The sequence below is a fragment of the Hippoglossus stenolepis genome, chromosome 4 (genome assembly GCF_022539355.2).
Source record: "Hippoglossus stenolepis isolate QCI-W04-F060 chromosome 4, HSTE1.2, whole genome shotgun sequence".
In the NCBI taxonomy this organism is placed as follows: domain Eukaryota; kingdom Metazoa; phylum Chordata; class Actinopteri; order Pleuronectiformes; family Pleuronectidae; genus Hippoglossus; species Hippoglossus stenolepis.
This window is the reverse complement of record NC_061486.1, coordinates 19,517,045-19,527,636: the sequence shown is the minus strand read 5'-3', so window position 1 is coordinate 19,527,636 and position 10,592 is coordinate 19,517,045.

The window sequence follows — 10,592 nt, the reverse complement described above, 5'->3', positions numbered from 1 at the left end:
TGCAATACTAGTCGTTGTACCTAGAGTGACAACAGCAGTTAATTTCCTCTTAACAACTAAGCATTCATTCTAACATGTTCAGGATAAGTAGGGTGGTCACGGTATACAAACCTGATGATAAAAGTGAGAATTAGGAAATTAGATATTGACATGTCAATAATACACATATTATATGATATTGTGTGAATATTTGAGAAACCCCATAAAGGTTCAGGGTGTAAGATTCAGGTGACAGTGATCTATTGGCAGCAATTGAATGATTGATGTTTTCACATGCAACTTCACCACTAGATGTCACTAAATCTTGTCACACTGAACCTTTAATCCACGTCCATTTCTCTCCAATGTGTCACATTTTTAACATAGCAAGTGTTATTATTGTCTGATATGTAGAGTGGAATTGATTTTTCATAAAATAGACAAACACGCAATGAGTAAAGTTAAAGATACAACTTTTCAAAATCTCTTTGAATATTGGGATAAAAGTTGACGTCGACTGTAGTGAAAGTCTGATATTGTGAAGGTCCTGAACAAACATTGAGATGTCAACTTCATGGTTTATCAGATCTAACATGTTAATTTCCCAAATAAGCAGCGACTCAGATATAAAAATGTATGTATTTTAGTTGGGAAACAGTCACTAAAAATCCGTAGGAAAATAAATAATGTCAGGAGATTCCCAAATTCAAACTATTCGACATGTATGGTGTTACATAGCCTTTTGAAATTTGGTCTTGTTTCTCAAGGCTGTGTGCATGGAAAGTGGGGTGAATGGACAACTTTCACTGGAATTTTGATACGTTTCCGTGCATGGCAGGTGGTCAGCATTTCCTCTGAGCTTCGGAGTTGATCAGTTTTTGAACTCAAAAACATTTACAAGCACATGAGCTACTGCGACACCTCGAGGGCGCCTGGGCGAGCAACATCCGCTCCCTCCCGTCCTGAACAAACTGCTCACTGTCTGTTCACATCTCTGTCTTCCTGTAAGTCATTTGTAAACATGTGTTTAGGCTCACTTCTAAACAAATAATCCAATAAGATAGGAACAGCCTCATTCTGTCACTTTCTCTCAGCAAAGAGGGGCGACACGGAACGGACCAGGAGATGGCTGGCTGGGAGATTTATACATTTTTCATTTATTTATTCATTCATTCATTCATTCGCTGCCCATTTTATCTGCATATAAGTCTTTAATTTTTATGTTAATGGCCACATGGGGTGGTGGCCGGGTTTTGATTACATATCTCCAGTGGAGATCCTTGGACGGCTTAGCCCGCCCAGCCAAAAATAGCTGTGAAATCCGACGAAATAATGGAAGGGTGGTGGGAGCGGTGGAGGGGGGCAGGAGGGGGTGGATTTGCAGCAGCTGAGGCTTTGCATTCGAATGGCATGGTCTGTCTGGAGTGAAGGGACCCCCCACCCCACTCCTCCACCACCACCACAACACCCAAGAGAGAGAGGGAGAGAGGGAGAGAGGAGGTGTTATCGGGTCCTTGCAGCCAGTGCCCCGACTTGTTCCTGAATACCAAATGTGGCAGAGGACCAGAAAAGTGAGTTGTCTTTGTTTTGTCAAGTGTGCCATGACAAAATGCCGGGGAGCCCCCTCCTCGTGACCCCTCCCTCTCCCCGGCCCACACCCCCATGCACCCACACACACATACATGCAGGTGAGCTTGCTTGGCAAGGGGACCTGCTTGTTTGACCTGCTAATTATCTTTGCTTAAATAAAAGACACACACACACACACACACACACACACACACACACACACACACACACACACACACACACACACACTTAGAGGATGGGGAATTCAGGTGTCTTTACAGGAGCGTCCACAGTACCTGAGGCATAAGAATAGCGGTCCCTGTGATCATCATGCACACATGCTTCCATACAAAAAAGAATACACACATGGAGAAATGCACAAATACAATTTTAAGAAATCTGTTAAAGCGTGTACACACACACACACGCACAAAGACAAAGCAGAAACACAAGGCACAGACTCTTGGGAACTGTGTTTGAATATATACACACACTTACTCAAACACACACAGAGAGAGAGAGAGAGAGAGAGAGAGAGAGAGAGAGAGAGCAAACCTCTATCTTCACTCCAACAAGTCCTGCTAAATATTCATGAAGCTTGACAACAACAGTGTCCTCCCTCTCCCCGTCTGCCTCGCTCTGTCCCTGGTGGTCTTTGTCTTAGTCTCTTGTCCATGTGGTGATTTTATATCTGTGTGTGTGTGTGTGTGTGTGTGTGAGAGAGAGAGAGAGAGAATTTGTGTCACTTCAGACAGTCTTTGAAGGGTTTATTATTATTAAGCAACTGGTTGCCGTCTACCTCTGATAGTCGACAATGACATGAGCACGCACAGCCGTACATCACACACAGCATCTCACAAACACGCAGGAGGCCGCAATGCTTGTATCTGCGCACGTTCGCACGTGTCCGAATTGACCACTCACACCGACTAAATCCCAGATGCATACGCCCAATGTGGGAGCTAAAGCATGGTTCAGCCATGTGTAGTGTCATGGCAGGCATAGTGTTGTGCTTGTGAGAGAAGTTAAAACCCTGGCTGCTTCCTCACCTACACAAACCTGTCCACTGCACAAAGGGGCTGTGAATGTTAGATCATTCATTTTTGAAAGATACATCAGGCATTACCATTACCAGGGTTTGGAGGCCATCCAAGTTCTTCCATTCGAGTCTTCTGGTGCCACAGAGCTTTTGTTGATGTTGACTACCAGTGTACGCAATTCCATGTTTTTAGCTTGCTGGCAGTAGAGTTCTTGAAACGTTGAGGCTACGGTTTGGATGTTTCACTTTAGCATTTGCCTGGAATTAGCATTAAAATTGCAAAAATAATTCATATTCAATAATAGTCAATAAGTAGTGACATGGAGGTGCTGGATTTTGGTTAAGGTCTCAAATTTGACAATGCTAGTGTATATAAACGCGAACATAGAAGTTTGCTGATATTATATTGTTTGTTAATTTACCCAGACAGAAATTTAAATAAAAAAACATTAACAAGTGGATGCTGTTGGAGTGTAATGGAAACTTCACCCGAGGAAGAATGACAGAATGGTTGTTCATATATATCAATGTGAAGAATGGACACTAAAGAGATTGTGCTATAGGCCTGCTGAAGACCTTTAATGTAAACTCCCCATTCTCTTGGCTGCACCACATTGCCACTCTAATCTTTTGTTTCTCTCCGTACTATCAACACAAGGTACAAACTGAGGTAGTGGTGTACACTTTCAATCTCTCCTTGAAGGTATTCGTCCTTTTGCATCAGTGGGTCATAAGACCAATCACTGCATTCAACTGTTGGACTGTCCGTTTGAAGATGCAGCCCCCTGAAGTCAACCAGTCAGATGACGTGAGACAGTCCAGCAAGAAGTTTGTCCGACATGCCTGGATCACACTTTCAGGAAGCACTATGACTCCACCATCTGCTTTCACAGTCTTGCACCTTGCAGAAATATTATCAAAAGTAACCAAGGGCATCATCCACAGCATCTTCCACTGTTTATGTTTGTGGGCCCTGATTTCTGAGCATTTTTTTCAGGACAGGGTACGAGTGAGTGTTGTAAACTGCCACATCTGATGTCCTTGAATTGTCCCTTGCAGCTGCAAAAATAAGCTGCAGTAGTCCACTGTTGTCGGAAGTGGATAATCCACAAACCTGAAGGTGGACTGCTTTCACTATTTTGGGAAAAAAAAATTTCATGTGAAAACTGAAGTCTGTGAATTGTCCACAGAAGGAAGGACATTGTTTCTGGACAAAAACATGACTGTTGTGTTAATCAAATGTCAAAGCTAATGGTTGAGGTAGTGCTAGGGCTAGGCAGTGAGGGGTAAAGTTAGGTTTAAGGTTTAAAGAAAAAAAGGGTCAAATAATGCTGATAGCAACATAGCACGAGCACTAGACTTGTGGCTTAGACGTGAGAGCAGATTGTCAACTAGTTGGGGGTTCAATTCCCCAGCTCCTCAAGTCCACATGTCAAATTGTCCTTTGGCAAAATACTGAACCCTGAATTGTGTGTGTGTTAATGAAGAGCTGTATGTATAGCATAGTGTTAATGAGTGAATGTGATTTGTACTTTAAAGTGCTTTGAGCGGGCGATTAGACAAGAAAAGTGCTATATAAATGCAGACCAGTCAAACTGAATTCATGTTTTATAGTGGAGGTGGATAAACGCTGCTGATATCCATCAAACCACCACATTGGTCTGACTCCAAGACACACACTCACAGGGTAAACAGGCGGCCCCTATTGTCTGTATGTGCTTGTGGGCATGGTGGCCGAGGTGTGAATGTGTGTCAGATGGTTTGGTGGGCAGCCTGGCAGCCCACAATGTGGCGCTGCCCACACCTACAGGAGACACACACACACACACACACACACACACACACACACACACACACACACACACACACACACACACACTTGCTTGCTTGACCTGCATATCAACCTTGCATGAATAAACACACATACACATTGCCACAGGTCACTTTTGGGCACATTACATAGACATAAATACATACATTTTATAAATAAAACTAACTCTAACCATAACCACAACTAACTAAGCCTACCTAAACCTAAGTTTAACCTTACCTCATTTAGTAACACACACAGACACTTACATGCACACTGCTTTTGTCTTTCATCCAAATTTTTGTCTTTACTGTATAATTGTTCCATATTGTCAGTGGAACTGAACTGATGTCAAATGCACAAATAACATTTGTGATTGCTTCGATATCACTTCATAGTTTAAACGGTTAATAGTTCAGTCTTGGGCATTGACATATGTTGTAGTTCTGGAAATAGCTAGAACTGGAGCCTGAGAACAACAAAATTGAGGCAATTTAGTCGTAATCATTTATCTCTTCATCTCTTTTTTTTGTATCCTGGTCAACCTGACCCAACAGGCATTGGGTTTCCATGCAAACGCCGCAGAGAAAGTATGTACCAGCTCATCTACAGAACTCATTTATACGAGGCCACATATTGTAGCAGCTGAAAACATACTTTTGGTTTGAACTGGTATATTGAGATATTGACCTTTTTAATCTCCGAGACTATGCAGTAGCTTTCTGGGGATTTTTTTTTAAATTATGGGGAATGTGATTAATTCCAGTTCCAGTGTAACATAACCCTTTCATGGTTACAGTAATAGCGTATCCGGCCTGCAGACCAAGAAGAGGACACTACATACCCATAGTATATATAACTATCTTTTAACCATTTGCTACTAGGGAAAACAAAGCTCAAGACATTTTTTAATTCTTTGGTGTAAAGGCCAATTTATAAGAGATGACTCAAGCTACCAGTAATGACAGAGTTAATTTGTTGTTATTTCACTGAAAATGAAGATTGATATTCGACCTAATATTCAACATCTATGTTAGAGATGGTGTGTGTCAAGATTTGTTTGTCTTCAGCCAATCAAATCACTTATATTCTAATGGATTGCACTGTCTCCAGATCATGACAATGTATGCTCCTTGTTTGTATGTTGCTCCACTCTCAATTTTTCATCCCTCTCCTGCCCTCATCATCACGGCCCCCTCTCTCTGTCTTACTCTCACTCTCCCACTCCCTCTTTCTGTGCCCCCCCCCTCCTCCCCCTCTGTCTCTCTGTTCCCTCTCTCAGCAGTAAGCCCTCTAATCTCTCCTGTTCAATTGCCTGGCAGACACATGCCCTCTGTCTGCAGAGCCAGCGGGGATGCTTCCTGTGCAGGTGCACCACAGAGCATGCACAATAGGTACAGTGAGCGCGACACCTTTGGTACGGCAAGCAGGGCAAGGTGAGGTAGTTTGGTTAAGTATGCTCCGTGTCCTGATATGGTGAGTAAAGCAAACATGGCATGTATGGTGGGAAACGCAGCGATGTGGGACATTGTATTCAGCGATGAAGGTGATTGGGAGGGATTTGCACTGGGCAGGGTGCACATGGGAAACCAGGGTGGGTGCGGCGGGCGTGGTGGGCACAGTGCGACCGGCAGATGGTGGACACAGTGAGAACGGTACATGGCAGACACTTTGAGTACAGTGAGCGTGGCAGGAATGGTAGCCATGGTAGTCACAGTGTGACCCCATGCAGGGTGGTGGGACCAGGGGCCAAGGTTGCCAGTCATGCCTGGACTTGCGCCCAAACTGCCTGACGTCCAACATGACGTGTCCTCTCTTGCTGAGTCATTAGTCATTTCTGATAGTTGGTCGCTTTTATCCCCCCTTGTTGCTGGCATCTCTTAATCAATGTTAATTGGCTTGGAATTAGCATATGTTAATTAATGATATTTACTTCAAATTAAAGGTATGAGTGGTCCCACAGGGTTTCCTGTTCATCTAATTAGAACCAATTAGCTGCAATTAACACGTGTAAATGAGACGGTACTGAGTCCAAAACAAACAGTGTGTACATGCAGGCTGCTGCCCAGCTTCCCTTGTGTTGCTGAGCACGCACTGGGCCTGTGTTTTCTTTTGTATTTGTGTCTTTCTGTGTGAATATATGTTTATAAATATGTACTCAGATTACATTCATAACGGTTAGGTGTGTTATTGCAAACCAGATGAAACATAAAGCCATTCTAGCTCAGACAAATAACCATTCAGGACCTCCTTGCTCCCAGTTTTCCTGCTCACATCGTCAGCGCGTCTCCTATTTTTAGAGAGTGCTGCCAAACTAATTTGCTTTACAGACCTTTCTATCAAGTGAAGAAAATCCCGGAGGTGTATTAATTGAAATTCAGTCGACGGCACATCTTGTTTTGGTCTAAGAAACCACCAGCCGTGCTGAGTGTGGAGAGTAATCTCACACAGGGAAAATTGCCAGGAAATGAGAAGATGTAAACAAGGGAGAAGGTAGAAAATAAACAGAAGTCATTCAAGCATCTATGGCATCTCACCATACTCTATTAAAAGTATGCCGCCTGTTTTAGTTTTAACTTGTTCAGTATACTAACTAGCTATTGGTTCATTCTTTCCCCCAGTGTTTGTTTGGTCACACAGTAAGCCAAGATGGGAGAGAGGACATGTCCCTGTTTGTAGATACTAAGTGTAATGTGGGTTGGGCGTCACAGTCAGGGGCTTTGTTTGCAGCTGTGTGTTGTCAGTCTGTGTCCCCATCAGCCAATAGCAGAGGAGTTGGTTTCTGCAAATCCATTTTAAAATCAAATGATTCCATTGTCCCTATGCAACGATGTGAACTCCAAGAGGCTCCTCTGCTGGTGGATGGAAGCTATAAAGCTATCATTATGTATTACCAGTATTTACCATCCAAGTTTACTGGGTTGTCTTTGTAACATATTGTGTTTACTCATTACCTTTGCCAAGAAGGTAAGACAATGTGGTGTTGCGTTGGTTTGCTTATTTTTGTGAGCAGGATAAAAGAAAAAGTGCTGAACCGATTTGCACCAGACATGGTGGAGGGATGGGGGAAGGGTCGGGGAAGGACCCATTGCAATTTGGGGCAGATCCAACCAAAAATGTCAATAATAATATTCCGTTTTTTTCAGCTGGACTTTTAAAAGTCACATTTGAATGCGTGTAACTCAATTGTGCCAGGTCATTTGTATTATATATCCACGCTGTTTGCTCCCTTCTCTCTGCTCTTGTATCTGGATTACAGGTCTGTCCGGATGAGTGAAATCCACAAAGAACTGCAAAACAGCATTCTCCGCATCCGTGCTCGGCTCCTAAACAGACCTAAAGCACTGGCTGGAGTGTTTTGGCAGACATAACACTCGTCTTTTCATTCCACCTGGGTATTATAAGTTCTTCCCTATGCACGTCCCTTTTGAAAATCCCCAGACTTCAATTATCCACCCAGCATTGGCAGGGTCTCAACGAAGAACCCGGTAGTGACATCCGCAACTTTCCACACTGTTCTTTAATGATAAATAGATGCAGATTATATTTCTTTTTGTGTCGTTTCATCGCCCTCACCTAAACCCCGCCACCACCACCCATCGAGGTAAAGGAAGGTGTCTTGTTGAAATCCGTCTCAGCTCAGAGCAGTGTCTAATCTTGAGTTAGTGGTTGTGTGGATGCAGCATTGACAGGTCTCTCTCTCTCTCTCTCTTCCTCTCTGTATGTAGCATTTGGCAGACTCCCCCTATTAGTCTCCAGGTTTAGCGGCAGGAAGCGGCAAGATGCTTCTGCGTACTTACCAATATAACAATCAGGGGGATGGAGGCTGTGGGGGTAACATTGCAGGAGGTTTTTCGCTGCTGAAAATACAGCATCCGCCTCCTTTGTTGGGCGATAAGGGAAGGTTGGAGGGTGGGGGGGTGGAGGGATACATGCACACAAGGAGCGATCTTGGGAGCTGAACAAATCTGAGAGCGGCATTATGGGTTGGTAAACATGAATGCCATAAGAGGCTGCAGGATTTGCCAGTTTCCTATTTTCTTTTCTTTTTTCCCCCCTCTCTTTCTTTTGGAGGGGCTGGAGTGCAAGACACAATGATGAGATTGGAGGTATGGTGTGAGTGGAGAGATGGAATGAGACAGACGAAATGAAAGGCAGGAAGAGAAGAAAAAAAAGGGGGAAGGCAGACATGGGAGTGAAGGGGGCGGGGGTGAGGGGGCAGAGGGATAGGACAGTGACTGGAAAAAGTAGTGGGCGAAAGAAAAGGCATGACAGAGGAGGACATGGAGAGAGAGAGCCCAGAGATATCCAAGCGCATCATAAAGGCGGAATTTAGTGTAGCTTTAATTCACTTTCACTCACCTCCACACCCGCACGGTGTCACTCCACTGTGGATCTGTGTGGCCTGCGGTTGTAGCTAGTTGTCACAAATCTGAATCCGCAGCATAAGCAATAGGCGCCTGAACTGCACCTGTGTTGCTTAAAGGACAACTCTAGTGCTTTTTCCTTCTTCTACATTAAACAGGAGATTTTCCCAAAGCTTTGTTGCTCCCAGTTAGCTATTAGTTCCCATTACTTTTGCTACTAATAGAAAAAAAAATACATAATTTAACAGCATTCCATCACGTTTGACATTGTGTATCGTGCAATTTCTGTATGTTTTGTCAAGTTGTACCATTGTGCCAAATATGAATGGAGAAAACGGTCCCTGTTGGTACATCCATGTTTGCTAGGTGTGTCTCTGAGTGCCATTTTCTGACAGTAACATCTGGCTGCCCAGGTTAAATGACTCATCAGTAAACACAGGTTTTTATCAGCTCTGGCTGAGATTGGCAGTTCCCGAAAGATGACACCCGGGTGAACGTGTACATTTCTTTTTCCAGGTGTTGGTCAAATAATCATGAACGTTTGTGTACTTGCTATTTTCAACATCATGGCAACAATGTTAAACGGTGATTTTGTTTGTATCATGCAAGATGCAACACTGGCCAGACGGCGAGGTGAGTGAGCTTCTCAGTTTCTGGCATGTCTGTGATGTTGAACATGACTCACCTGGGGAAAAAATACAGAAAGGCAAACTCCTCTACTGACAAAGGGAAAGGAGTCAATTACCTTATTTAGTGGCTTCACATTTTAAAAATCTTCTTATACTTATTTATTTTTGTAAAAAAGAGGTATAGGATATTTGTTTCTAAATACAGGGGGTTGGCCCTGATGCTGGTGCGATCAGTGGCATTGAACTTATCTGGGCCCGGTTTGTCCCGTGTATATAAAGCCAGAGAGTAGAAGCCAGCAGGGTTGAGATCTCCTCTCCCCATAGGCAACAGATGTGGCATTTGTTGCCTTTTCTATTCATTGCCACTTTCCAGCAGGTAATTATTCATCAAACACACTGAATATTCGTCTGGTCAGAAATTCCCCATCGTACAGCAGAGGAGCTCGCATCATATGCTCTCGTGGCACAGAGTTATAAGTCCAGATGCAGTGTGGGCTGTTGTTACAGGTCAGAGTGAAGTCTTAACAGACAAGAACTAAGCACATCAATATGAAAAGGTGGTGCTTGTGTTTGTATTTACCTATAGAATCCATTTCATGTAAAAGTTTACTTTTTCCCATCAAATATCAAACTGATGTTTAAAAAGCATACTGAGTGGGTTTGAGGATAGACGTGCATCTGTGCAGCGTGCACACACACAGGTCTTTAATCCGCCGTGCTTGTGTCTGTTGTGATTTGTTCTGGTCTCCGTCATGACTTGAATCTCCTTTGAAGCTGCTCTTAAAATTGACTTGATGTTCTTCTCCACAGATCTACATCCACAACAACTGAGTGAGTTTAAAGCATCTGTTGGGACTTGTGGGGAAGAAGTACATAACAGCTGCATCCCTGCCAGTATTCAGTGTTTTGGCTTGAGGGAAAGGAGAACTCTCACCCTGCCGTCGGCTGCTTGGTGGAGATAAAAGATTCCGAGTTTTTTCACCTGCGTTTGTCTCTGCCACTCTCTATCTGGGAATTACACCAGGGAGCTGGTCGATAACGCCACTACAATCAGGCTCGCCACAGTGAGTAGCGTGTTCTCCTTTCAGGGCTGTCACAGAGGAAAGACAATGCAGCACACCTGTAGGCTCCACTGAGAGCTTCCTCTGTTTTATTGTCAGCTCAGCGTGCTGGGACTGAGGTGTGAGCTGCTGCTAGCC